The sequence below is a fragment of the Aristolochia californica genome, unplaced genomic scaffold (genome assembly GCF_029961685.1).
Source record: "Aristolochia californica isolate CCGP_79_NKW_82.1479 unplaced genomic scaffold, dmAriCali1.0.hap1 SCAF_5, whole genome shotgun sequence".
Classification (NCBI taxonomy): Eukaryota; Viridiplantae; Streptophyta; class Magnoliopsida; order Piperales; family Aristolochiaceae; genus Aristolochia; species Aristolochia californica.
In genome coordinates this window covers 5168948-5196684 of record NW_027182214.1, presented here as the reverse complement: position 1 = coordinate 5196684, position 27737 = coordinate 5168948, and the positions used below count along the sequence as shown (strand labels likewise).

At 39.4% G+C, this 27737-nt stretch overlaps 1 pseudogene; it reads right to left on the bottom strand.

The window, feature by feature from the left end:
- Nucleotides 1–42: 42 nt before the first annotated feature.
- LOC137966235 (glycerol-3-phosphate dehydrogenase [NAD(+)] 2, chloroplastic-like) lies at nucleotides 43–23117 on the bottom strand (annotated as a pseudogene).
- Between the last annotated feature and the right edge of the window lie 4620 nt (nucleotides 23118–27737).

Sequence of the window (27737 nt, the reverse complement as noted above, 5' to 3'; positions counted from 1 at the left end):
AATTTTCCAGAAAACTTTGATTTTGAATCTCATCCTTACAAAATGGTGATTTTGAATCTCATACTCAAAAAATGATTTTCATATACAAAATATGGGAAAAGAAAGACCTGAGGCAGCAGAGCCACCATTGACAGAGCTATTCCCCGATGGAGAGACTTGCTTTTTGAGTTTTGAAAATGGAGAAACTTCTATAAGAAAATATGAACTCCTCTCTCACATTTTGAAGCTTAAATATCCAGTTAATCAGAAGCCTTTAACAGTTTGAACTCGCTCAGCTGTGGTTATCGATGAAGAGCTGGACAATAGCCAGATGTTGCTTTCTTCATAGCCAAAAGGATCTTTTCTTTTGAGGAACTGGATGTGGCATTTTCCAGACTATATGACCATATGATGAATGGATTGTAGTAGCTTGTTTTGAATTTCAGGAATCAGTATTACTCAGACTTCTTCAACCTGCAATACAAAACTCGCAGCATTGACCAACAAGCTAAGAGTTATCCAAATTGAAATTTCCATTAATATGTTTCTTTTCAGAAGGCTCAACTTTCAGTTGGTAGTTCAAACAGTAAAAACTATTAAATGAACCAAGGGAATATGCACACACAAATGCAAATTTGTTTTTCAGATTTAAATTTTAGAAGATGAAAAACCAAAAATTTACCAACCTGGGGAAGACTCATCAACTCAAGGACAGCCTTCTTGGGGGTGAGCTCATTGTCAATTATTCGAGCTACTGCTGTCAAAACAGGCATCTTAACATTGTATTTTTGAGCCAAAGCAATCACAGCTCCAGCTGTCGATACACCTTCAGCAACCTTAGATAGGCAAAGTTACATCAGTGTGCACATCATAATAATTTTAGATTATATTCATCATGGAGGTGTTTCTCTTACTGCAAAGGGTCGGTTAATACTGAACCAGGTCCAGGATGAGATCAAAAGAAGATGGCATTCACCTGATTCATTGAGCTCAGAATATCTTCAAGATTTTCACCTGATCCAAGACACACACCAACTGTTCTGTTTCTTGAGAGATTGACGAAACACGTAAGCATGATATCACCAGTTCCAGACAAGCCGGTCAGAGTTGCTGGTTTTGCACCCATCTTCAAAGTTAAATTGAAGTATAAGTTAAACCTCACAGATAGGAAACAGATAAATTTGTATATATCAATGATCATAACTGTTAGAAAATCAGGTGAATGGTAGTTTCATTATTCTACATCAGCTGTAGTATTCAGAGTAGACATTATATTATTCAGCATGTTCAGATCTAGCTCTAGTTCTAATTTGGTGTATTTTGAGTATGTATATTAGGAGATATATAAGGGTTTAAGTGAAGTGTAAGTGAGTAGGGGCATATTTATAATTGTTTATGACTTAAGCGAATTAAAGAAGAAAGGGTACGAGCACACCCATTTTTTCAATATTACTCCTATTTTTCCTTTCTTCTCTCTCTATAATCTTCAATATTACTCCTTTTTCCATGGTATCAGAGCAATAGATCTTGGATACAAGCCTTCATCTTCCATCTTCTTTCTTCTTTGGAGCCTAGAAATTCAAGAATGGTGATCTTTTGAGGCTTGTGCATGATTGTTAACAAAAACAAGGTTTTTTCTCATTCTTTTCTGCCATAAGTCTAGGGTTGTTGCCAAGATAGAGTCCTAGAGGGATTCTTTGACTTGGGAAAGTCCAATTGTTCTGGTGCGTAATCCAGTACTGGGCTTTTCTAGGTGCATCATCCAGTGGTAAGGTCACGTTAACCCTATTTTTTTGTTGATTTGCGATATTAGTTGGTTGAAATCATACATACTGGTTGATATATTAGATTGAATTTGGTTTTTAATGCAAGTGCGCATAAGAACCCTAATTTCTGAGGAGTGGGGCCCACTTCCCTACGCACCTATCTTGTGATTGAAGGTTTGTTTGCTTGATTGTGACTGTTGGGTGATAGTTATGGCTGCTCGAGTGAAGCAATTACTCCCTCGAAGGAATTTGGAAGTCCTTAGGGAATGGAGACAATTCTAATTACTTCTAAAAGACTAAATGACCAAAACTATCTTATTTGGTTAAAGTCAATTTGGATATATTTGAAGGCTATGAGAAAGTCCAAATTCATTAGGGAAGACCCTCCTGTCCCATTAGAGATGATGACCTGGCTGATTAACAGCACTGATTCCAAGTTGAGGAATCAAATTTCGGATTATGACACGCTAAGAAGATGTATCCTTAGAATCTATATATGATGAGGAGAGGAACTTGTCATGAGTTTATGAGTTATATGCCAAAGGTCACTTCTATAGAGTACTACAACAAGTTGACTGGTATACTGCATAAGATAACGTTTGTCGTCTCTTAACGAAAGGGAGTCTAGAAAACAACATGGACAGGCACATATTGCAAAGTTTCTGGATGGTTTGGGGCCAAACTTTGACACTAGTTGGGCACAACTATTCAAAGGATGTTCAGTTTTTGTCCACAGCTTTTAACAGTCTTGCAAGCAAAGTCAACTATTATATCCCAGGTAAGTAAAGATGCGACTAGTGCTTCTTGTATCTACACTTAATACTCTAGGCTCCTTGAAATCGTCTAGAGGTAGAGGTGGAAGTACTAGAGGCAAAGGAAGAGATAGTCAAGGAAGAGGCAGAGGCAAAGGAAGAGATAATCAAGGCAGAGATAGAGGCAGAGGTGATAGTAGGCTGGACAAGAAGTGTAACCATTGGGGACAGTCTAAACATTTCTCTGACAAGTGCTGGGCTAAGTTTGGCAAGCCTACATGGATAAACTCACTTATCCATGAGAGTGCGGAGACATCTACTGGGCCCACAATGAACATTGTTCTAAGAGCATCTAATGAGAGGCAACAGTTAGTTCGGCGTATGGCACAGTTGGCTGCTACTTCTACCTCAGCATCTTTGGCTCAGTCTTCCATCTCTACAACCACTCTGGATAGTCCACGTATATCTGCTCTGCACGTGCATCCTTCACCCACCTGGGTTTTTAACTCAGGTGCTACTACCCACATGTCATCTCTATTTTTTTATTTAAAAGAGTTTGTTGCCATTAAGCATGTCACCTTAGCTGATGGATCCATTTCATCAGTTCAAAGAATAGGTACATTAGTTCCATCTTCTTTGATGTTGCTTCAATCCATACTGTTTGTTCCTAAGTATCCTCTTATACTATTATCAATTAGTAAACTCACAAAGTCCATGAATTGTTTTGTAACTTTTTATCCTTCTTATTGTGTTTCTCAGGATCTCGCAATGAAGGGGACGATTGGTTCCACATGTGAGAGAGGCAGATTGTACTATCTGGAGAGTCACTCACTGGATTCATTACAGGCATTGTATTTTGCAGTCTCACCTTTACAATGGCATCTACAATTAGGTCATCCTTCTCCTGTAAAGTTGGTTCAACTTTTTCTTATATTTCCTTCTAGTCTTTCGTTTCAATGTAATTCCTATCAAATGGGCAAGCATCACTAGACACCTTTTCCATTAAGTCAATCCAGAAGTAGTTGCTTATTTGACATTGTTTATTTTAATGTTTGGGGTCCTTGTTCTACGCCCAATATTTTTGGTTATCACTTTCTTTCGTTTATTGATGATTTTAATCGTCATAAAAAAAAATCTAAAGTATTTGATGTGTTTCAACTTTATAATGAAATTAAAGTTCAGTTTGATATGTCACTTTGTGTATTTCACACTGATAATGGTTTGGAATTTTATGAATAAAAAATTTGATTTATTTTGTCAAAGTCATGGAATCATACATCAATCTTCATGTGTATTTACTTCATAGCAAAATGGAGTATCTGAGCATAAAAATTATCATCTTTTGGAAGTTACATGTACTATGATATTACACATGAATGCACCCAAATCATATTGGGGTGATACGGTTCTTACTACTTGCTTCCTCATTAACAGGATGTCTTCCTCAGTTCTTGGAGGAAAAATACATATACAGGTGTGGTTGCCATCTGACTCCTTGTTTTCATTGTCTCATCGAGTGTTTGGATGCGTTTATTTTGCACATGTATTTGGTCCTTCTAGGGATAAATTGTCTCCTCATGTAGTAAAACGTATTTTCTTAAATTTTTCTCATACACATAAAGGATGTAAATGTTTCCATTCTTCTACTAAAAAGATATTTGTCTTTGCATATGTGATATTTTTTGAGAATACCCCATTTTTTCCTTTACCCACCACAAATGTGTCTTCATCTACTACAAGTCTTGAGATTGTTGTCCCCACTTTTGTAAAGAATGTTCCTATTTCTTTATCTGATGCCACTATAGAGAAACCACTATAGGTATATCACAAAAGGCGTGTGACTCAACACAAGACTCTGGTTCCTTCTCTCATACCAGATCATGATTCCTTCTTGCCTGTAGATCCTATGGTGAGTGATTTTCACCTCCCTATTGCGCTTTGGAAATGTGTTCGTAAAGTTACACGGTACCCTTGTCCAATTTTGTTCCTTTGATTCATTGTCAGACCGGTACAAACAGTTTGTTCTGTTACTGTCTTCTTGCACTATTCCTTCTTCTGTGCAAGATGCACTTTTATTTCCTCAATGGAAGTAGGTCATGGATGTTGAGATGGAGTCTGTTCTTGATAGAGGCACCTGGATGTTATGTGACTTACCTCCTGGTACTAGAGTGGTTGGGTGTTGTTGGGTATATATTGTGAAGTATAAGGCAGATGGATCGATTGAAAGCTACAAGGTTTGGTTGGTAGCGAAGGCGTACACAAAGACATATGGGTTGACATGTTTGAGATTTTTTTCCTCAGTTGCCAAATTATCTTCTATATAGATTTTGACCTCTATGGTTGTGAACCAAGAGTAGTCGTTGTCTCAATTTGACAACTAAATGCCTTCTTTTCAACCAAGGCTTTGTTTGAGACCATATTTAGCCTTTTTGAATGAAGAAGTTTATACGAAACAACCTACTGGGTATGTTGCTTAGGGGGAGATGAACAAGGTATGTAGACTAACGAAGGTTATATATGGTCTCAAACAAAGTCCTCAAGCGAGGTTTGAGAAATCCTGTTAGATAGTTATGTCTATTGGCTTTTCAAGAAATCATTGTAACTATTCCCTTTTTATCATGAAGCGCCAATCTAGTACTACAATTTTGAAAGTATATGTTGATGATATTATCCTATTTGGCAGTAATGTGAAAGACATTGAGGATGTTAAAGCATATTTGGTCAAACACTTTTAGACCAAAGACCTAGGTCCCTTAAAATATTGTTTAGGTATTGAAGTACCTAGAAGTAAGGCCGGTCTAGTATTAACATAGAGAAAGAATGTCACAGATATGTTGCAGGAATATGGTTTGTTGGGTGTTAAACCAGTGGAGACCCCTATAGAGGTTGGGCATGATCTTCATGATGAACAAAGTGATGTACTTAATGACAAGACAATGTATCGTCGATTAGTTGGTAAACTCATATATACCACAATCACTCGTCTTGACATCTCCTTTGTTGTTAGTGGTTTTTTTTTTTAATTTGAAAAGGATGTAATTATATTAACAAGAGAAAAATTACAAAGGAAGAGGGAGAAAATCCCAAACAATAAGAGATTGCACGGCGCTCCCTGCTTGGCAAGCACATTTGTTGTTGAATTTGTGGATCTCGGGAAGTGAGACCAAATACAAGAGAATAGTTAGGCGATTTCTAGAATCTCTCAAAAGACGTCCCAATAGCGCCACAGGGGAGGGGAAGCACACTCGCACTAACCAATGACCACCTTCGACTGCAATTGTCTCCGAAAACGCAAAGCCCATTGAGGAGGCCATGGAGCTCAGACGACGTTGAGTCGGAAATGCTTAATGGGCCAGCATAACAGAAATACTGATTGTCGGATGGATCCGAAATAACTCCCCCAAAATCAGCAATCCCAAGATTGCCAAGAGAAGAACCATCAAAATTCAACTTTAGGTAACCAGCTTCAGGGGGGTCTACTCCCGCATGACTTGGACCTTGGTCCCAATGTGCATCATTGCCAAAGTGCTCCAATTTTCACAGATAGAGGTACCCTCGAAGGAGGAAAAAAACTTCTTAGTGATAAGCCAAGCAAAGATTTGACCTGACACCCTGTCTACGACTCTTACCGCTGATTCACATTTTGCAGTGAATCGCCTTCAGTTGCGTTCATTCCAAAGCCCCCATGGAACGAAACTGGCATAGGTAGAGATCACTATTTTTAGACCAAGAAGGGTATAGCCCATGAGCGACTTGCTAAAAGAGATCAGATCAGCTGACATACAGAGTTGCAGCCCCAACTTGCAAAGAACGGAAGTCCACACATTCCACGAGAAGGAACACTATAGCAGACTATGATTGGTGGTTTCAACCTCAGTTTTGCAAAAAGGGCAGAGGGGGTTGATAGATGAGTGGCCCTTTCTTCTAAGCACGTCTGCTGTGAGAATCTTACTTTGGCAAGCACTCCACATGAAGAATTTTATCTTTGGCAAAGTACAGAGATGCAAAACAAAGTATATCTCATGCTCCCTTTGAGTCGAATCCCAACCATTAATGTATCTGTATGCAGATGAAACTGAGAAAGTGCTGCTTTTGTTAGGCCACCAAATGAGCTTGTCTGCCTCGAAAGGTCTAATTCTGACAGAATTTAAAGAATCCAACAAGCGCCTAGCTTCCAAAGCCTCCGTGTTGGAGAGACCCCTTCTAGGATGTAGGCTCAGACCACCCCCCTCAAAAGCATCAGCTATTGATATCTCCCATTGTGTAGAGAGGAGGAATAGATTTCTGAAAGAGATCTGTAAAGGTTCCTGCCCCATCCACCAATCATCCCAAAATTTAAGGGATCTACCATTTCCAACAAAAAATCTACTGCAGAGGAATTTTTTTTGAAGAAGTGAGTATAGTGATCTCCATATTAAGGATAGGCCTCTTCGATTATCACTTGACATCCACCATGTAGAATTCCAACCAAGCTTCACAAGAACCATTTCCTTCCAAAGGTTAGAAGAAATTGTGTTAAACTTCCATATCCATTTTAAGAGCAGAGCTTGGTTCATTTCCTTTGATTTCCTAATCCCCAACCCTCCCAATCTCTTTGGCTGACAAATTTTATCCCACTTGACCAGGTGATATTTAAATGCATCGCTCGATCCCTTCCAAAGGAACCTTCTTTTTAGCTTATCCATGATTTTACATACTGAGGAGGGGCAAGGCATAAAGGATAAAGCATAATTTGGGATGCCCGCAATACAAGACTTAAGGAGGATGAGCCTTCCAACTTTGCTGAGTAAATGCCCTTTCCAGGTTGCTAATCGGGACTCAATCTTTTCGACCACTGGATTCCACAGACTTTGGGATATGCAGCCATTGAATAGGGGGAGGCCAAGGTAAGTTGTTGGGAGGCTAGTTGTTGTACAGTCAAATATATCTGCCATCTCTGCAAGGAGCTCCGAGCCAATGTTGAATCCCATGAGAGAAGTTTTCCCCAATTAACTTTCTGCTCAAAGGCTAATTCAAAAAGGTCCAAAACCGCTTTGATCCTTCTAGCTCCTCTATATTTCCGATTCCAAATATGATGGTATCATCCACATACTAAAGTATGGGGATATTAAAAGCCTGCTAAGGAGTAGTGGGGGGGAGCCATCCAAGATTAATAGCCAAATAAAACATGGAGGAGAGGAATTCTGCTACCATGTTGAATAAGAGCAGAGAGAGCAGGTCGCCCTGTCTGATCTCCTTGGTCCCTTTGAAATATCCACAGACCGAGCCATTGAGGATAAGAGAGTAGGAGGCCGAGCCCACGCAACTTCTGATCCAAAATCTCCATTTTTCACTGAAACCCATTTTTTCCATTATCTCATCAAGCAAGATCCAATTAACTTTGTCAAAAGCTTTTTCCAGATCAAGCTTTAGGGTAATTCTCGGATTCTTGTTACGGCGAAAGTGATCAATAAGCTTATATGCTGCCATTGTGGAATCTAAGATATCTCTCCCCTTAAGGAAAGCGCCTTGCCCTCTGTGGATGACATCAAGGAGCAAAACCTTTAAACGATGAGCTAAAATTCCTGCAAATACTTTGAAAGCACTTGTGACAAGACTAATTGGACAGAAATCTTTTGGTTTCTCAACACTAGCTTTCTTTGGAACCAAAGTTATAAAAGATGTGCCAATGTACGGAAGGTGATGCCATTTCTGAAGAAGCCATGGATCATTGCTATGATATCCTCCTTGAGACGGGACCAAAATCTTTTTACAAAATCTCCATTGAAACCATCAGGGTCAGGGGCCCTATCACTTTCCATGCCCAAGACGGCCCGCTCAATTTCTCCAATAGAGAAAGGGGATTCTAACAGTAAGGCAAGTGTTGGAGAGAGACGAGAGAAGCTGATGTGTTGAAGCTTTGGCTGGTTTGGACACTCCTCCGAATATAAATTTGTGAAAAACTTAATCGACTCATTAGTGATCGAGTTCCGACATGACGTTACCTCATTATTAATACATAATGAGGTAATTCGGTTGGATCACCTCTTTGCCGATGCAACGGCGTGAAAAAATTTAGTGTTTGCATCACCCTCCTTCAGCCATTTAAATATGGCTTTTTGCTTCCAACGGATCTACTCTTGATGCAGGATGGTATTGAGATTAGAATTTAGAGAAACTCAGGAAGAGAACTCAGCAGGAGTTAGGTACCTTTGTTCCTCCACCAGGTCCAAGGCAGCGATCTGAGAGAGGAGGGAAGCCTTCTCGACACCCAAAGAGGTATGACGACTTGCAGCCCACTCCTTTATTTTTCCTTTAATGAATCACAGCTTTAGAGGGAAGACCCACTCCCTTCTTCCAAAGCTTGAACCCTTAGTCCACCATCCATCAACAAGAGCTTCAAAAATTTTCTCAACCAACCATGAGTTTTTGAAACGGAAAGGAGAGGGCCCCCATTTTTCAAAATAGGTGGTCAGCATAGGCCAATGATCAGACCCAAACCTTATTGAGAACTCTTCCAGTAACGTTCCTGAAAAGTTGCAACCAGTCGTGACAAGCCAGAAAACTGTCCAATTTTGAGAGGATAGGTTGCTGCTAGTCGTTAGACCAGGTATAATTCTTTCCGGAAAGAGATATCTCATCCAGCCCACATCCGCCAATGAAGCCTGAGAAGCCTCGCATTGAGGCAAAAATGCGGGTTGTCGGAGGTTTCTTCTCGTTACAGTATCAAATAGCATTGAAATCACCCACAAATAGCCAAGGGAGATTCCATGACTAGTGAAGCTCACTGAGCTCTTCCCAAAAGAGTATTCGCTCCTTATATCTAGTCGGACCATATACACCACCCACACACCATATTCTGCCAAAGGAGAGATCCTGGAGTTGGATGCCCAAAGAGAAACATCACTCAATAATATTAAGAGAGTCAAAATTCGTTGAGTCCCAAGCTACAAAGATACCTCCGAAGTAACCAATGGCGTTCACCACCACCCACTTGATTGAAGGGCATGACCAAAGCTCCTTGGCTATGACATTGGTCATCTCCTGACATTTCGTCTCTTGGAAGATTACTATGGAGGGCTTAAATTGAGAGATGAGGCTAGCTATCATGCCGCGCTTCTAGACAACACCAATTCCTCTAACATTCCAAGATAGCAAAATCATTTGTTACCTCGTTTCTGGACTCCCGACGCGGTACTGTCTCCTGGCAATTGACCACTATAGACAACGCCCATAAGGCGCACCAAATTCGTCATCTGTTGCCATGTCTCATCATCATATTTATGATGTTCCACTTGAAGTTCCTCTGCTAGACGAGTTGATTTGTCATTTGGGGGAGGGGGAGGGGGAGGTTGAGTACTAATATCTCTCTCAGGGAGTCGAAGAATGGTCGAACTAGATTCACCCTAAGGAATATCAATTTCCTGACGCCTTCTTCTTCTTTGATATGTAGCTAGGACAGGGGGGAGGCTTGATGTAGAGGAGGGGAGGTTTCAGGGGTGGTTTCTGAATCTGGGTGATCAGGATGTCCAGGCTCCATGTGAGTGCGAGGGGGTGAGGCAAGGGCCAACGGCCTTTCTGTTCTCAGATGGAGGGAGTCTTGCTCAACAGGAGTAAGATGGAAGCTAGAACCAAAGAGAGCATCTCTTGGTAGTTGGGCATTCCATTCCCCAAAAGATACAGAGTTTGAGGGGAAGAGGGCTATGTCAACAAGGATTCCCGGTAATCGCGGTGCTCGAGGTATCAAAAAACGAGGGTTGGCTGTGGTTATCACGGTTGGACTTTGTTGAGGCCTCGGGATGAAACGTGGTTGGGGAACTTGTCTCAAGGTTCAGACTGACAATCTGCTTTTGGCTATTTGTCTTCTCGAGTTAATCAGTGCACTTGTGACCAGCGGATATCAACTGAGAATTCCAAGATCTCAAGCTCTACGTAAGGGTTTCTATGGGCGAGGGGGAAAAGGTGGAAGTAGCACTTTTCGTGAAAGGACTGTTCTGGAAAAGAGGGTTGGACAAAAGGTTTGTAACTGGTTGGGGGTCTTTTTGAAAATTTGAAAAGAACCGGACATGGGGGAATATGCATTTTCAGGATTCGGGAAAGCCGAGTAGGTAGGTGTTTCTGACAAAGGACTGGAAGAGAAACCTGACAAAATTTGAAGATTTGGAGCTGAAGTGCAAGAAGGTTCAGCATCGGAGATCAGGAAAGAAGGGGTGGGGTCTAACATGTAACCAGCTTTCCCTTTTTGGGACTTGGGATTTAAGTTTAAAACAACCGATGGGGTGGCCTTGTTAACCGAGACCACAGCAGAGGGGACAGATCTTGGGAAACTCGCCAGACGATTCAAATTTGAAATTTGAAAATTTGGGGTGAAGATCGAGGTGATTCCGCATTGGAGATCGGGAAAGCATGGATGGATAGGGAATCTAACATGTATCCAGCTTTTACTTTTTTGGAATCAGGATTTAATTTTGAGACATCTGACGGGAGAGCCTCGTAAGCCGGGACCACGCCAGAGGAGACAAATCTCGAAAAGCTCCCGAAGAAATTCAAATACAAATTTGAGTTTGAGTCAAAACTCGAAAGCAATATGGACTCACCTGAGCAAGAGGGATCCTGTTGAGTGTCTTTTGAGTTGACTCAGTGGGGAGGTAATGTCGTGAACTCAGGAGAGATGCATCCCTTCATGTCTGGCGACACTCCAACGACCTCAAGATACATTTTTTCCGAAAGACACCTCGATCCATACAAACTCATCGCCAAAGATTAATTTCAAGAAGAAATGCTCGGTCCAACAAGAGTTTGGCGCGACGAAAGCCCTCGTGACGTCTAGTTTTGTTCTCTCCAACGTGTTTCTGCCCACTGTATCTGCTTTCCGAAGAAGCTGAAGATACGGTTTAACACCTCCGTCATCCATAATTCGATCGACAGGCCTCGGACTGAGACCCATTGTCCGAGAGGTCGACACAGCGGGGTCTCCTCCCACTTCGACACAAACAACTCTTCATCTTGCTCCCATTTTCTAGTTTCCAAGGCAGCCTCTACCTCCTCCCTCGATTTTGAGAAAAACCAGCCATTTTCGAGGTTCCAACCAAGCTATTTTGGGCAAGTAATCAAGTTGGAAAGTGGTGTGGATCCATGGTGCAAGAGTTGTGCTATTCCAACAGTTTGATTTTTTCGCCACAATTAGGCCTGCGCTGAGCATCTTCTTTCCCGTTATGAAAATGTTGGAGGATAAGTATATAGTAGGGTTCTGAGCAGTGGAGTGGGGGAAAGGGTTTTGTTTGATTTGGTGGCTTAGGGGTTAGACTTTCCTGGCCGGTATTTGGAAGGGGAGGTAAGTGAAGAAGGTCGATTCTGGGAGGGGTCAACCTCTGCAAACTTCTCTCTGATGGATAAGATAGTGTTCTGCAACACTTTCCAACAAGGAGAAGATCCAAAAATTTCCAGTAGGTAGACGTGAGCCATTATGATCATCCCCCATCTCTGGATGATCTTGAGTTCTCTAATCCCCTTCTTTCAATACACAGAAAGAGAGAAGGAGATCTCCCTGATTCGGATTTCCTAGAGTCCCGACGCTCTCCCCATGTCCCCTTCTTCAAAATAGCGAGCAAAATCCGAAATTGCAGCCAAAGGGATCGAGATGAAAGATCTTCTTCGCCAATTTCTTATAGTTATACGGATTACCTTTTTACTTTACCCTTGTTTCAGTTCCAACGAAATCTCAAAGTCGCCGCAGACCCACGATGAGTCCCAAGCTTTACGTTTTTCTTTTCTCTCTGTAGTTCTTCCTCTTGTCGTGCTCCAAAGTCTATCATCCTCAGTCGCCGCAGATTTTCCGAGGTCATCTTGTCTCAGATGAGTCGCCGCGACTGTAATCTCCTCACCATCTGCGGTTCTAGGCTGGAAATGTCGATGAATCACCCTCTAGCTCCCCTGTAGACGAGGACAGCAGCAGGGCGACCCCAGCCTCAAGCGCCAATGCTTGAAGACGAGGGGTTCCGAGATGAGTGCGCTCCTCCTGTCGTCTCATCATCTCCTGGAGGATCTTTTGTTGTTAGTGTTATCAGTCAGCATATGGATTACCCACATAAGGTTCACCTAGAGGCTGCACAAAGACTATTGAGATATTTGAAGCGTTCACCTAGAAAGGGACTATTCTTTAAATCTCATGATCATTTGAAAATAGAAGCCTTATCGTATGCCAACTATTGTGTGTTCTTGGGAGGTAATCTGGTTAGTAGGAAGAGCAGGAAGAAAAACATTATAGCCATATCCAGTGTTGAAGCTGAGTATAAAGCTATGGCTCATATTGTCAATGAATTGATGTGGGTAAAATTAGTGGTCAAAGAATTTAATCTACAAAGGGAGGAGCCAATGACCATGTACTGTGACAACCAAGCAACCATATTCATTGTAGGAAATCAAACATTCCATAAAAGAACTAAACATATTGAAGTGGATTGACACTTCATTCGAGATACTGTAATGAAGAAGGAAGTTGTCACTCCCTATGTTAGGTCTGATAAGTGGCAAATGTATTTACTAAATCATTGGGTAAATGTGAGTTTGAATCTTCCAATAGCAAGTTGGGTTCATGGACATATACACTCCTACTTGAGAAAGAGTGTTAGAAAATCAGTTGAAGGGTAGTTTCTTCATTTACATTAGATGTAGTATTCAGAGTAGACATTATATTGTTCAACATGTTTAGATCTAGTTCTAATTTGGTGTATGTTGAGTATGTATATTGGGAGATATAAGGATTTAAGTGAAGTAAGTGAATAGGGGTATATTTGTACTTGTCTATGACTTAAGTGAATAAAAGAAGATGGGGGTCGAGCACGACCCCCTAAAAGAGCGATTTCAGACTTTCTCCCATTTTTTTCCTCTTTCTTCTCTCTCTCATCTTCTCTCTCTATAATCTTCAATATTACTCCTTTTTTCAATGACAAAAGCATAAACTCCAAAATGACTTACTAATCTCTACACACAACACAAAAAAAGAAAAAAAGTCTACGAATATAGAAAACATGTTCCTTATTCCAAATCATCATATACACTGCCAGGAGAATATTTTTTAACATTACTTAAAGTGCATATGAAAATGTGTACAACACAGAACCTTTACTTGTAGAATCAAAATAAAAGATCAAAGAACAAAATCACAGATTAGCTTTCACTAAAGAGATGGATTTAGAAAATAAGATTTTAACTTTCAGGCTAGTTGACATGCCATTGGTGTATTATAGTACTGAAAACACAGACAAAGGATAACTTCTCTAAACTCTCAACTGAACAGCAACTAATTGGCAAGTTGAAATGTGAAAGAGTGATGTACATTAATATCAAACCAGGGGATGAATAACTTGCAAGGTCACCCAGACAGGCTGCATATGTTCATACAGAGTTACTCCAAATTCCAGAAGATTATGGAATTGGCGAACAAAATGCATTACATACTTGTTAATTCACAACAGGACAAATGAGCAAATGCATAACATAAACAAATTTCAGAGTTCATACAGTTTACCATATCCACAGCAAATAGAAAAAACTTATACCACAAAAATCCAACAACTGAAAAAAAAAAAAAAAAAAATCATCAGGACAAGAGGCTTCACAATAAGTTTTCCAAGCATAAAGCAAGAATCTGCATACCTTTGTTGCCAGCCATCGTATTTCTGAGCAGCCTTGTGCAACAAGAGCTGCCATGCAGTTATTCCCAAGATTCATTCCTTCCACAATCCCTGCAGCTATGGCAAGCACATTCTTGAGTGCACCGGCAATTTCCACCCCTGTAACATCACTGGAGTATTACAGGTTACCAGTTGAACATGTGTCCTTATCTATACAGAGATTCCATAGCAATTGTCTAAAATTATCCGCTAGAAAACGTACAAATCATAGAATTAATCACTGGGACTTTGAACATAATGAATGAGGCCCACAAAGAACACAAGGAACACAAAATGCAGAAATAAAAGAGAGTTTTGCCTACTTTGATGAGCTAATCCTCAGACTGTGGGAAGCTATTAGTTGTTGAACAGATTTTGCCAGCTTTTTATCTTTTGATGCCACCACCATTGCTGCAGCGTCATAATTTGAGTATAAGAAAAAATCTCCTCAACATTGGAACCATGAAGAAGCTGCAGCTACAGCGCTAGTATATTAGTGGGGATCGATGTGAGGAAACAACTTCGATGTATTAGAAGCAGGGTATGACAATACAAGTCAGCCATGATTGAAGGTGGTTTAGTGCTGATAAGTTGGCAAAACCTGTTGGCAATTTCTTCATTATCTCCAGTGAAAATGAAGGTCCAGATAAGGTAACAAAAGGCTGACTAGGGTTTCCAAGTGAGTGTGGAATAATCTGCGACATCATCCTCAACGTGTTGAGTTCCAAACCTTTGCTAAGTGATATAAAGGGCAACTTTGGGTCTACATGCTGAGCAATACCTTCAAGAAAAGATGAACTGAACTGCAATAAGATACCGAAAGTACTTTTAGATGACCCACTGAAAAGAGGAATTAATTCTTCTCTTTTATATGTAAAAAGGCAATGTTTACAAGTAGGAAATGTTCTTATTTGAAGAGAGTAAAACATCAAGAAGCACAAGGTCAACTGGAGGCTCAAGTTTGAAATTATAATAAAATGTTCAACATCTCATAATACCTGCACTGGCACAGCATGAAAGCAAAAATCAGCTCCAACAAAGCAGCCTTCATATCAGTCGTTGCAGTAACATTTCCTGGTAGCTTCTGATCTGGAAAATATTTGCTGGAAATGAAAAAGCTAAGTTAAAAGAGAGCTGATCACAGACCCAAGTTAACAAAGAGTATTTAGAATGCAAAATTTCAGTTCATCATCATGATAGAGCCTTATCTCAATTATTTAAGGGTTATGGCCATGGCACCCTACCCCTTCCTCCTGGACTATCAATTAGTACTTCACCCTTCCACAAAGTCTACATAAAGAGCTTCAAAATAATAGCATAGTGTGACTATGGCAACTCAATCCGAACAGAAGTTTGGTCTGGCAGTCAAATTATCATTGCTTTATTCCCTAAATTGTTTTCTTAATGATCTCTATTCCTAAATTCATAGGTAACTTAATAATAGCTTAGCACCTAAACCAGCCTTACAAGAAGAAATTTTTACTGAGACCCTCTCATCAAAACTGAAATTAGAACAAAAATTATTTTGTTGAGTGGGAAAAAATTCCACATTGAAAAATGAGAAGAAATGTTAATGGGGTAATAAGGTTGAGCAATAGGCCTCCTAAGTGGCTAGTCATTTTGGGATGGAACCAAGCTCAACCCAAAAAATTCAACATGGTATCAGAGCAGGTCATGTGTGTGGCTCAAGACTCACTTTGCACTCTCCAAGATATTTGTGTGATGTGGGTTCTATAAGGTAGGAGTCTGTTTATTGTGAGCTCCATGAAGGAGTCTTTGTGTCCCATTAGAGGGTTTGTGCCCACGTCTCAGGCCCTATGTGTAAGCCTGGACGTAAAAGGTAGTGTTGAGTGAGAAAAAGTATCACATTGAAAAATGAGAAAAAACGTTAATGGGTAATAAGGTTGAGCAATAGGCCTCCTAAGTGGCTAGTTAATTTGGGATGTAACCAAACTCAATGCCAAAAACTCAACACCTTTTTTATAGGATCTTTTTTACTTCTAGGATAAATTATAACAATATATTTTCCATTATTTTTTTTTTGAAAGCCATGATTTATACCAATGTTGTACAAGGTAATTTATAAAAAATCTTACAATTACATCGGCAGGAAATGCCAAACTGTTAGAAAGCAAATTGGAATGAGATACAGCTATTTAGTTCTGTATTTATCACTTTCTTTATTTACTTTTCTACCAGCCCAAGTCTCAAGAGCATTCTTGTGATACATAACAATTTTTAAGTTATTATAATAGAGAAGATTAGGAGGGGGCATGACTGTATAGCCCTAACTGCTCACCTTTTCCATCTCTCAGTTTCTCCCTCACTTCACACACGTTTTTCCTATTTTCCATATCTTCTACTCTTCTTCTCTCCATTTCTCTAATACACACATAGATCCCTAGAATCTAACATGGTATTACAAAAGAGATTCTACGGTTCGTTTCGGTTACTGCTCAGTGCCATTTTCTGCTGCAGGAGTTTTCCGCACTTTGATCTACTAAAGACTAGATAAGTTCTATGCTCCATATCAAGTTCTTGCTATTGAGACTGTTTTTTCCTCTTTTGTTTAGTATAAAAGAAGAGGCTTCTTGATTATAGTTTTGGAAGGAATTCAGAGCTTTGATAAACTCATATATGTACTTCCTAATGAGTGCAGCAAATTGACATGAATTCCTTTCTTGTTGCCATTGTTCTGATTGAATGAGGTCAGGTTGCAGGCTGCAGTGATTCTTTAAAAGGCCTGTTTGTTATTGCATGCAGTCTATCCCTGCTGCTACTTCTCCTGGTTCCTTTGCCGGGATAGTCCTTCTTCTGGTCAATTGTCGCCTAGCTGAATTGTCTTATTGCATGCCACCTGTTGCTGTTTCAGAAACCGTGTTCTGATCAAACACAGTGCAATAAACTAAGTTTAGCAGTTCTAGTTATATTCAAACACTTCTACCTCTTCACATTGGAAGGTGCCGACATCATCTTGGGTGTCGTATAGCTCCAATTACCGGGAGACATCTATCTGAATTGGAGGAACCTTTCCATGAAATTTGAGATAAATGGGAGAAAGGTGTAATTTCAAGGAGAACCCTCACTGGGCACTGTCGAGGCATCCCTGAAGGTCATGACTAAAACTTTTACTCAGGAAAGACAGGAGTGCTTACTTTAATTCAATGGCATTTCTCAACAAGAAGCACAGACTCCCACAGAAACACCTGCAGCAGTGACAGACAGACCTCCTCACAGAGTTCCCCAAGGCCTTCAAACCATTATCTGGGCTACCGCCGGACCACCAACAGACCACTCCATCCCCCTATAGGCACACAGCCACTCCCCACGTATCTGACCATATCGATAGCCGTTCTACCAGAAAACAAAGATAGAGTGGATCGTGAAGGAGATGTTCTCAGCTGGCACCATCAAACCCAACACCAATCCATTCTCCAGCCTCGTGCTATTGGTGCGAAAGAAAGATGGAGGTTGGCAGTTTTACGTGGATTACCAAGCCCTCAACAAAATCACCATTCCAAACAAATTTTCCATTCCAACAATCGAAGAACTACTGGATGAATTAGGGAATTAGAGGGTATTTACCAAACTGGATCTAAAATCAAGGTACCATCAGATCAAAGTACGGGCAGAGGATGTCCACAAAACGGCCTTTCGGACCCACGAAGGACACTATGAATTTCTGGTCATGCCTTTAGGCCCCACAAATGCCCTCCACCTTCCAAGCACTGTTAAATCGAATATTCCAGCCATATCTTCGTAAGTTCATCTTGGTCTTCTTCGATGACATTCTCATATGTAGTGCTGATTTTACATAACATTTGTCTCATCTGAGAATGACACTTCAATTACTGAGAACTAATCATTTGGTATTAAACCTAAAAAAGTATGCTTTCGGTAAGCTACAACTGGATTATCTGGATCACTTGATTTCAAGCAGAGGCGTATTGGTTGATCCCTCTAAGGTTGAAGGTATGCTAAGATGGGAAGTGCTCTTGGATGTCAAAGGCTTAAGGGGATTCCTCGGCCTCACAGGCTATTATCGCCCGCTTGTGAATGATTATGGATAAATAGTGGTACCCCTTACCCAGTTACTTAAGAAGGATTCCTTCGTGTGGAATGATGAAGCGCAAGTAGCATTTGATCAGTTGAAGATGACCATGACCACGGTACCTGTGCTAGCCTTGCTAGACTTCTCCGAGACATTTTTTCTCGAGACCGATACCTCGGGATGAGGAGTGGGGGCAATCCTGATTCAGCAAAGGCACCCCATAGCTCATTTCAGTCAGGCCTTATTAGAGAAAGCAAGCAAAAAATCAGCATACGAAGAGAACTCATGGCCATGGTCTCAGCGGTACAAAAATGGCTTCACTACCTCATGGGTCGGCACTTCATAATAAGGACAAACCAATGCAATTTACCCTTCTTGTGGGAGCAACGAGTGACGGCTGATGAACAGAAAAAGTGGGTTGCTAAACTCATGGGTTTCGATTTTGAGATCCAATATAAACCCGACTGAGACAAGAAGGTGGTAGATGCCCTTTCACAAAAAACAGCAGCCCTCACTGTCTCAGCTATATCCTTCGCCTGCTTCATGAGACTTGAGGAACTACAACACGACATCCAATAAGATGACCGCCTCCGCCACATACATCAAGACCTACTGGTCAATCCCAAGAGTCACCCTGACTACTCCCTAGTTAACAGCTATCTCATGTTGAAGAACCGCTTGATTCTCCCTCCTTCAACATGCATTCCACTCCTTCAGGTGGCCACTCAGGATACCTTCGCACCTACAAGAAGCTAGCTAGCATACTGCATTGGAAAGGCTTAAAACAAGACGTGAAACAATCTGTCGAGTCTCACTGAAGTTCTCACATACCTCACAGCCTTTGCCTCTCTGCCTCACTGAAGTCCTCACTCTCGTTGTCCACCCAGCCAAACTACTTGACACTCGCCACCTTCCCAATCACCCACATGAAGCACTAATACAATGGCACAACCTTCCCCAATTTGAGGCCACATGGGAACCTGTTGACACCATTTGTTTCCAGTCTCCTTCCTTCCACCTTGAGGACAAGGTACCTTTCAAAGAGGAGGGTAATGATAGACCCTTAAATTACCGAGTATATGAGAAAAGGGGCAGGGGCAGAAAAGGAATTTGAGGAGAAAAAGAGGGGATTGGAGTAAAGCTAGAAGGGGAGGCAGCAACACAGGCCAATTGTCCTTCCCAGGACAGTTAGTTGAGGCCAAACAACCGTGGGAGAATAAAGGAATAAAGGAATTGGACGAGAAGAGGATAGCAAGGAAGAACCTAGAAATTGGGAGGTCAGGACCCTCGAAGTCTCAAGTAATCTCTCTCTTCTCTGGTTTCCCATGACATACATACATTTTTTTATATTTTATGGGCCCTTACAAATTTTTTAACCAAATACTTGATAACTATAACTTCATGTAGGCTTCAGGCTTTTAACTTTTTAACTTTATTAATCATGTGAAGAAGACTAATTTCTCAATCTTTATCGCGAACACTTTACTCTATACCATTGAGCCTATACATGGCATCAATGTTGGCATTCACATTCTAATTATTGAATTTGAAGTGAAGTTTCCTTGATTGAAGAAGGAAGGGATCTGGCAAAAAAAAAAAAAATACAATGGCAAGAGAAAGAAGATGGAGAGGATATTTAATAAATCATCCAGGGCTATTAGGAGTGCAACAAAGAAAAGGAGTAAGACCTTCAATGGCTGTTAGCTCACCAAACTAGCAAAAGGGGACTCACTGTCAATAAGTAGCACTAACAAAATAAGTAATAATTGACATGTCGAAGTCAAACCACATTTTTCTTAGGACTCTAACATCTAAGTTACTAACTAAAGAATCATTCTAAATATGTGTTAATTTGTTACATATAGAAAAAATGTAAAATATCAAAAATATTCTTTTCATATTGAACTAAGAAGAGCCCATCATTTTTTGGCATAGACTTGCATCAGTATAAAAGTGCAATAAGTTAATATAATTTCATCCCCAGCAAGGGAGAAACAAAAGAAGCAAGACAATACATTCACAGAGATCATTATTCTCTAACCTACCAGTTAATGCGGCTTTGATTTATAGAATGGCATATGTAACTATCACGTACAAGCATGCTGACCTCCACTTCTGCTTTATTCCCTGCGATATGAGCTGCCATTGCCGTTCCAAAAGAGCCACCTCCAAGAACCACCACCTACATAATGGATCTTTTATAAAATGTTTTTACAGCAGAAGAGCATACAGTCTGGAAATGAAATAGAAAATTATTAATTCTAAGTATAGCCATGTAAGAGAGAGACAGAAACAGATTCAACCTACTCACACACGGAGGACACACCTTTCCAAATTTATCCATGTTCTTTTGCATGATTTATGTAATACAATTTAAAAATATATATTAAAGATTGTAGACTAAGAGTAAACCTGTGCATAAATCAGAACCTATAAAGCAATGCTTCATAGCACAGATATGAGACTAGGGAAATGAATAAATTTATACACTGAATACAAAGAAAAGAAGTGCAATTAGTAGCAGTTTATGTTAACAAGAGATATTAGACATCAACTATTCTTAGAAAATGAATACAGAAAAAAACAGAAAAGGGGTGAGTGTCTCGCCGAGACATCTTGCAGTATCAAATGAAACATCTTGAATTTTCTTGGGGGGCGAAATGATATGCTCCCCTTTATAAAATAACAAGGTCTCTCAATTTTTTTACAAGGGGAGATGTCTAGGAACAAGATGACCACCACTGACACTCAACGGTAACTCACTCAAACATCACCTTATCAAGTCTAAAAGCTTCCTACGACAAGGCATTTTAGAAATCAACCAAAACAAGAATTTATGATAACTTATCAGGAATGCAACAAAGTCGTATTTTAAAGGCTACCACTATTAGACAAACACACCCAATTTACACCAAGTCCAGCTGACTGAAGCTCCTCTTCAGGGATCCAATTTTGCCTCATGAATACGGACAGAATAGAGCAGCCCAAGTTGTCTCAACAGGCAGCTCTACTACAACTATGACCTGTGATAACATCATGTCTAAGTTCAAACAAGTTCAGAAAGCTATCTAAGTGTTACAATTTTCAAATCCAAAGAAATATTTGTCCCAAATTCACTTCAATCAACTACACTAAGTGATAAGTTTGTAAATTTTACCGTCTTCTTGAAAAAACCTACTAAACAACATTAAAATTGAGCAAATGTCTTAAATTATGTTGTTGAATATCTCAAAAACCCACATGTAAGACATCCATTTCAAAATAAAACATTTGCAAGTTCATTTGGTTCACTTTTGTACACTATAAATATACTTATTTTTGCCTCTACTTTGTGGAACATATTTTGGTCCTATTTATTAATTTCAAAATACATAAACACCCTTAACAAAGAATTAATAAAAAATACAAATTAAATTTGACTCTTTTGTATTGCTATACTTCTTTTTGAAAAGTTGAAAGGAAATTAAACGTCATTTTGATATGACAGCTTTCTTATTTAATTTAGACTTTAGACACAGTTACAGACTAAAGTCGGGCACTAATAAAAACAACATGAATAACAGTATTATTCAATTTTTTGAAGGAAATGTGTAAAACACATATTTTTTAATTAACAAGCCTATGAAAATAAAATTCATTTATAAACTTTTTGGATATGAAAGTTCTACAAATGGTCTGTATGGATATTTTAATAAGAACATTTGAGGTACCATTTATCAAAGGATGTTTACCAGATTCTGTTTATGGGACGACATAAATAAGTAAGCATGTTAATTAGGAGGCTATACTGAAATAACAATAAGCCACTGATCTTTTATGGATATAGAGGTTTATGGAGGGGAATTTTTAGATACTGCGCAACCAGTTGAGAACCACTCTTTCAGTCCTAAGAGGCTCTAAACATCCCCTTTTCCATTAAAAGAAAGAAGATATAGAACTAATTTCAAATCTTCTGGATTTGCAATTCTTTCTTAAGTGAGAATGTCAAGAAACATATGTCCAATCGCCTGAAACAATGCATTGGTGCGTTGACTACTGTTTAGCAGGCAAAAAAGGCCTACCGTTGTGTCTGTCTCAAGGTTTGGTTCTGAACCATTGACGTTTAATAATTTAAATTCCATTACTTCAGTCTACGATACATTCGTCTGAAGAATTATATTTTCCTTAATACCAGGAAATGTTCTCTCCACACTATATATACTCTAAAGATAAAGTTATGAATCTTCCGCACCCACAGTTGCCAGGAAAAAGAAGAGAGAAGAGAGCAGACAACTGCTAATTCCTCTTAACCGTGTGGTCTGTATAACAGCATTGGATCCATTAGCACCCACCAAATTCAGTAAGAAGTAATCGAAAAAAATTTAAAAAGAACTTAGTTCGTCGATTTTAGAAACGTTTTTACGTAAATAAACAATAAAAGCAAAATAAAACCAAAAAGTTAAGAACGAGTTGTGAAGAGACATAACGTGAAAGGATTTGGAACCTTTTTAGTGCGTTCGAGAACATCCATTTGGGCTTTGGACCGCCACGACCGTGACCAGCGGACTAGCTTCTCCCACGCTATTCGCACTGCCCTGCGCCGATCCTTCCGCAGGTTCGAAGCACCAGTACTGGAGGTAGACCTAGAGGTAGTGTTTTCTTGCGCAGATTCGAGATCCACCTGAGTTCCGTCAGCAAAACAGAGAGGTTTCGACGGAGAAAGGAAGTGAAGAAACACGGAGTTTTTTAGCTCTCTGGGATTGCTTTGAGGACATGAAGAATGAGGAAAGGAAGCAAATTTGAGAACAGAGGCTTCTGGAAGAGCCGCCATGGGAAACCGAACCACGAACGTGTTCTTTTCTTGCGATTACGGAATACGGATGGAATAGAATGGCAGCGGAGATGAAATCGCTTTTCGATCGAAAGCTGCTTTCTATCCGTTTGGTTCTCCGTGACGTGGCCTATGCGCGCGGGAAGTTCAGATTTGGTCGCAGCCGCGAATCTGATGGATCCCGTTGCTCATCTACTAAGCTTGGAAAAGTATAACGATGCCAATGATGCAAACCTTCCGTACAATGATTGGAAAGAAGACTACCTCCAAATAAAATAGGGCATGGAATAAAATTATTTGAAAATTAGATAAGGTAACTTACTTTGTAGTGGGTTGATCCAATACGAAAAGTTATTAGGTGCGAAATATGTGAAACGTTATCTTAGTCGTTCATGATCAACGGTTATTTCAGTCGTCCAATCAATAGCTATCTCAGTCATTCGATCATGATCAGACGGTTGAGATAGTTATTTCACATATTTCACACCAAATAATTTTTCGTATTGGATCAATCGTACACTTAAATATATCTTATTTATTAGGTAAAAGACATTTTGGTACTCAATTGAGTCATTATATGTTTATACTATGTATATTTGATCATTCTATCTTATAAAATAACTCAATAGTACTTCAATTTAGAATATGTGTAATGCCATCAAGACAAGATAACATATAGAAGAACCCCTTATCAATTTGATTTTTACCTATTTATAGGCATATTAATTGGAAGATTCATTTAATGTGTTCAACTAATTGTCTCTTTGAAACTAGGGGGATCGGGGTGGTTCTTGTTGGCCACGTTACAATGAATTATATTGGAAAAAAGTTACAACTAGCTAATCTTTTTGATATTGCACTTGACTTGATCACAAGAAGCTTTTACACAAAAGGAACTTGAGGATCTTGTTAGCATTTTTGCTCTATGGGCCTGCTTGTATTATGTGATTCCATAAAATTCATCCATTTGACTATAATCACTTGGATTTGTATGTCATATTGACATTGTGACCCGACGCTTAGTACTTAAAATTTCATTTAAGTTAGTATTGTTAAATATTGGGTCAGTTTATTTATACTTTTATATGTTAGATAACCATGTATGGGCTGTTATGCATAAGATCATGCATTGATGAAATGTAGAAGATATCGTCTTAATTGGTAGTGATGTAGATAGCATAAAAGAAGTCAAATAAAAGATATGCCAAGAATTTAAAACAAAAGCTCTTGGACTTCTAATTTTTTTTTTTTTTTGTGAATTGTAGTATTCCAATCAAAACATGGGATTATATTATCTCAGAGAAAGTATATATTGGATCTACTAGATGACGTAATGATGATGGGGAGTCAACTTGCGGATACTCCTATGGATGTTAATGTAAAACTATGTGCAAGCTCTGGACAAGATGTTGTTATAGGTAACTATCAAATGTTTGTGGGAAAGTTTATTTACCTCACGGTGACCAAACCAGATATACCATATGCAGTAAGTGTGGTGGGTCAGTATATGCACTAACCCCAACTTACCCATTGGCAAGCCTTGGAGGGGATACTAAAATATTTAAAATGAGCTATGGGGAAAAAGGGTTTCCCTATAAGAATCATGACCACTATAACATAAAATGTTTCTCAGAGGTAGATTGGGTTGGATCACTTGATGACAGGAAGTCCACTTCATGGTATTGTACTTTAGTTGGAGGTAACCTAGTTGCATGGAGAAGCAAAAAGTAGAATATTTTTGCAAGGTCCAAGGCATAAGTGTAGTATAGAGCTATGAAGTGAGATATGACCCACATAGTCAGTGAGCTTCTATGGATCATATCCATTATGGGATTCTATAAAGGAGCTTCTATGGAATTAAATTGCGACAACCACTTCATATCACTTCAAATCATGTTTTCCATGAGAGGACAAAACACGTTGAGGTTGACTACCGCTTTATAATTGAGAAATTTCAAATTGGTATCTTTTCTCTTAGTCATGTTTCATCATAAGGGCAAGTGGCAAACATTCTTACAAAACCAGTCACATTCAAGATATTAACCACTATATGTGGTAAACTGGGTATCTATAATGTTTTTTCTCCACCAGCTTGAGGGAGAGTGTTGGAAGACACCTCAAGTGGCATTAAGGTAAAGACTTTACCCACGTCAAGGAGGTGGCACAAGTGTAATTTAATGATCTTCTCATAAGGATGACACAAGGGTGTAATTAAAGAAGATGATGTATGTTTATTTATATTTTTTCCTTTTGAGAGCATGCAGCCCTAAGGGCATTGTAGTCATTGTAACCTTCCTTCATAAACTATAAATAGAGGTTCAAGGCAAGGAGTAGATCATTAAGTCTTCCCTCTTCTTTGTTAAATTCATCCTTGGTCCCTCTCTCTCTCTCTCTCTCTCTCTCTCTCTCTCTTCTCCTCACTTCCTTCTTCCTCTCTTTTTCTTCTCTTCTTCTTCCTCCTCTCCTCTTTCTCACCCTCTACTCAAGGACCTTATTATGAGATCCTAAATCCAACAGTGTGGATGTATTATGAACAAAACATGTACACTCGAAAACTCTCAAATGAAGAGAGAACAACTTATCACGAGGAAAAAGACAAGAATATGGTGTCTATTGACCAAGCACTGAAGAAGCTTGTTAATAAGATAACAGGCGGTGAGAAGAACATGGGGCCAATAGAAATGAGGCACATGCATATGGAGTAAAACACGGGCAACTCAATAAGGTGTCTATTTTTTTCTTTTAGCCACGCCAATTTGTCGTGGTGTGTAGACACAAGAGGTTTGGTGATTGATGTCTTTGTCCTAGCAAAACGTTTGGAAGTCTTAAGATTGATATTTCATCTCATTATTAGAGCAGATAGTCTTTAAAGTAGTGTTGAATTGAGTAGATATCATGGCACAAAAAGACTTAAAAAGAGGTAAAACTGATGATCTCTCTTTTAATAGTAACAACCATGTAACTAGGGAGAAATCATCCACAAATGTAACGAAATACTTAGACTAGGAAACATTGGAGATGTTCATAGGGCCCCATATATCTAGTATGAACTATAAAAAATGGGGCAATAGTCTTGGTTTCACAGGGAGGAGAATAAGTACTCTTTTGGTATTTACTCACTTGACAGTCTTCACAATTGATACTGGAAATGGACTATAATGTAGGAATAATCTATTTGAGTGACTGAAGAGAAGGATGTCCTAACCTATTGTGCCACTAAAGAGTCGTATATTGAGCACTAGTGGTGGTTGTTAGTGTTGGTGGATCAAGATAGTAGAGCCCCCCTCTTTCACAACCTATACTAATAACCTATTTTGCCTTCAGATCTTGAAGAACACAAGAAGTGGGAGAAAAAGTGATAGAACAGTTAAATTTTTTTGTAAGTTGACTAACGGATAAAAGATTTAATGGAAATTAAGGAACAAATAAGACTTCTTTTAAATGAAGAGTAGGTGTAACAAATGTGGACGCCACCCCAGGTACCTTGGTTTGGGATCCACCTGCTATAGAAAACAAACTTGTCAGTTAAACAAGGAAAATTTAGAATTTAAGAGGGTACCATTACCTATCAAGTGCTCAGAGGTCCCAGAGTCAATGATCCAGGATGGAGAAGTAGTTGAAACTATACTTGTTATAGAAGTAGCAATAATAGGAGAAATCTTGTTGAAGGTGGCCTGGTTGTTTGTATAAGTCATCAGATGCTTGATCTTCTGAAGCAGTGAAAACTTGGCGATAGAGAGTCTTTTGGCCTCTGGTGTTCTTAAGAGACATCGTAGAGCAAGGTGAGAATAATAATCCAACATTAATAGCTGAGAATAATCCAAGGTAGCAGATAGCAGATATCAGCTTTGATAGGGAGTGAGTGAGTCAAACCGAGGTAGAATCCTGAGTTAATCCAAGTAAAAAGCTGAGTCTTGGACCGAGTTGAGATGGCCTAGTCAGGCTGACTCGTGAGACCAAATTTACCCGAGCAGAGTGAATCGTTGTCGCAAAGCCAGGATATGTGACCCTTCCGAATTGGTTTTAGGCTTCGAATGGTAACCAAGGTTAGAGTTTTTGTGAATAGCAAGATACAAAATTATTTTTGTCGAGCCTATATTTGTCAAGCCAGTATGCAATGGTTAATTGACGACAAATAATCTCAACCAACGACTCTGATAATAACTCGGTTTCAGATGTTGGACCTATGCCAGATAGTAAGGCACCAATTAGAGAGAAAATCTGCACCTAAAACAGTTGGAGACATCCAAAAACAACATGGAAAATCCTCTGCTAAAAGGAATACTCTCTAATTAGCATCCATTAATCTTCCAAAAATATGATAGATGGCAACAAAGGCAATTTTCCAAGATAATATGATTCACCAGTAGATATGACTTGCTGGATATATGGTGCTTAATTGAAGATGAAGCTGATCAATTAATGAAGCTTAACGAAGCTGTCGCTGGTCAATTACAATTATGTTTGCGGAATGAGATACCAGATGCCAGCCACAGAAGCTCCCTAATGAAGATGCCAACCAGCTGGTTATTTCCTGATATATTGAAGGTAAGAAATAGCAACGTTCCAGGAATATAAACGTCAAAGAACCAACGAAGGCGACTTTCCTTGATATAAACAACAATAGAAAAAAAAAACTTTGTTGTATGGTGCTGGATGGACTTGTGATGCAATCATGACAGGTTGTATATACAAATGATACTAGGTTGGATCAAGCCAGCCACG